The sequence below is a fragment of the Microtus oregoni genome, unplaced genomic scaffold (genome assembly GCF_018167655.1).
Source record: "Microtus oregoni isolate MIOR12 unplaced genomic scaffold, Mior012 000033F_ref0000390, whole genome shotgun sequence".
Taxonomy (NCBI): Eukaryota; Metazoa; Chordata; class Mammalia; order Rodentia; family Cricetidae; genus Microtus; species Microtus oregoni.
In genome coordinates this window covers 9,489,339-9,491,985 of record NW_024543092.1, presented here as the reverse complement: position 1 = coordinate 9,491,985, position 2,647 = coordinate 9,489,339, and positions in this window count along the sequence as shown.

Genomic DNA, 2,647 nt, shown 5'->3' with positions numbered 1-2,647 from the left:
ACATGAAAAGAGTTTCATAGACTAGTCACTTGGTTGCAAATAATTTCAAGAGCTTTGTGCCCTAGCTAATCTAAACAAAAACCTCGGTTTTATGGGGAAAAACTCTTGTTGTAATATAATATGTAAAAACACTTTATCAGAAAACAAACCACAACCTAATCAGAGCCTTTGAACTACAGTGCACATCTGTGTTCTCAAGGACTGACCATTGGCAAGGAACTCTACTGCTGGGAGAGGTTTGTCTCCTCCTGACTTGGTTTGCCAAGCCTATCAGCATGCGACCTCAAGTCTCCCCTGCACAGAGTTTCTATGCAGCTCAAAACCAGCCCTCTACATCTTCCTCCTTTTTCCTTTTATAATGAGTTAGTTTGTTGATCCTCATAATTAACAACAATTCTTATATGCTCGACTGATGAGGCTTAATAAGAAGTAAATAAAACAGTAGCATAAGCAAGCCTAGAACAATAACTACTATCCCCGTACCGCCAGCAGTGTGGGACAAATTTTGTATCCAGGCTTTAGGGTCTAACCCCTCTAGTTTCTCAGCAATCTGCTGAGCAATGTCAGCATCTGTCATCTCTGGAAACCTCTGTGCAAATGTAGATTCAATATCAAAATGCCATTTTTTCAATTTTCCATCTTACAAATTTTTTGCTCAAAAAATAATTTTTCATTTTACCCCAGGATAATAGAGATTCATTAAAAGCCAAATCAGTAACACAAAAAGCAGTGGAATTCCAATCACAATATAATCTTTGTTCATTTTTTAACATCATCACCTTTTTTCCAGGATACCATTTGCTTTAAGGCATCAACTTCATTCTGCATCAATTTCATCTTGCTGGGACAAAATTTCATGAATCTTTATGCCAAGCTTCAACATAATGCTTAGTCTGTAATGAATTGTGCAAGGCTATTCCAGATACCATGGCTAGCGTCACGACTGAAATTAGCCTCAATAATATAACAACAATCATTCCAATAAATCTTTTACTACCAGCAAGCAATTTCTTTAAAAAATCTACTGTTAACTGAATTAAAGGATTAGATGACCAAGGCCTATTTACCTTTACAGGTAACCAGACGTAGGGTCGCTGCTTCACAATCATGATGCAATGACCATTTAAAGGAACAGAATTCTTTAAGCAATTATATAAGGTACAGTTGACACAAGAAATATTTTCAGAAAAAAAAAGTTCCCAATTAGCAGTAGATAAGGCGAAGGAACACAGGCTGTAGCATTCCAGCTTTTACACATAGCAAAATTATACACAGAAACACTGGAAGCAGTTCTGGAAAATGATCCAGTATAGAGGTGCACAGTCTTTATGGCAGCAGCCAGCTTCCAAATATGCATCTGAACAGCATCAGGAAATTGTATAGTAGCCATCCGAGGTCCACTTCTCCCTCCTTCTCCCCAGGCCATAAGCCGAGGACTGTTAACTGTCTCGTTGTTGTCTGTAGCTGGAGCCATTGGCTTCTGCAGAAGTTACGGACAGTAAAGCACTCATGGTCAGGAAAAGATGCTCGGCTGCAACAGGTTTATCACACCTCTGCAGAACAGCTTGACCATTAGCAGTGAGAGACTTAATTTGTCCCTAGGTAGGCACAAAAGCTTTAAAATGCCCATGAGGACGTTATCTGGCCAATGATAACTGGGCCATTGCTGCCAAGATCACCTCAAGATTGTCCCCGTTTCCCCTAGATGCCATTCTTCTCTGCACAGCTGTTTTAATGGGTCCTTTGGGTCTTGATCCAGTGGCCTGGAATCCACTGCTGGTGGCCATCCTGAAAAGACACAAGACCATACCCCCTTCCATCTACCAACAACTGGGCCAGAATCCGTTCAGCATCAGTAGCAGTTTTTGCTCAGCTTTCCTTAAAAGAAGCTGACTCCAAAGCCTGAGACTTCAGACACAAAATGCTTCTCTGCTCTAGTCAGAATGTCTCCCTGTGGTAAATTCAAAAAGTTTAAAATAAACAAAGGGTGGTGCATAATAGCTCTAGAATTATTCTGTAAAGCCCAAATGTCTATCATACCCAAGTCCTGCATCTTTCCTTTTTTTTTTTTTTTTGGTTTTTTACTTTGTTGCTATAAGGTAGCATGGGCTCTTTCTACAATGGCTTGACCTTGAGGGTTATATTCTATGCCAGTCACATGTTTAATATCATATTGATCACAGAATCACTGAAATTTTGTAGAAGAGTATGTAGGCCCATTGTCTGTCTTTATTATGGTTGGCACCCCCAATACTGTAAAAGCTTCAAATATATGGGTAATGACATGATTAGTTGTCTCCCCAGATAATGGCGTAGCTCATATCATGGAGGAGAATGTATCTATGGTCACATGAACATAAGATAACCGGCCAAATTCTGGTATATGAGTTGCATCCATCTGTCAAATATGGTTGGAATCCAAACCCCGAGGATTTGTACCAGGGATATTTTGTATTAAATGCAGGGGATGACAGATAGGACAGTTAAGAAAAATACACTTAGCTTGTCTGTAAGGGATGTTATATTGAACATGTAAATGAGGGGCATTGGTGTGCAAATGTTGATGCTCATCCTCAGCCTAAGCAAAGTTTACAAGAGCATCAGCTAGATTATTTCCCCTTTGTTGGAAATCCAGGTGATTTGATAT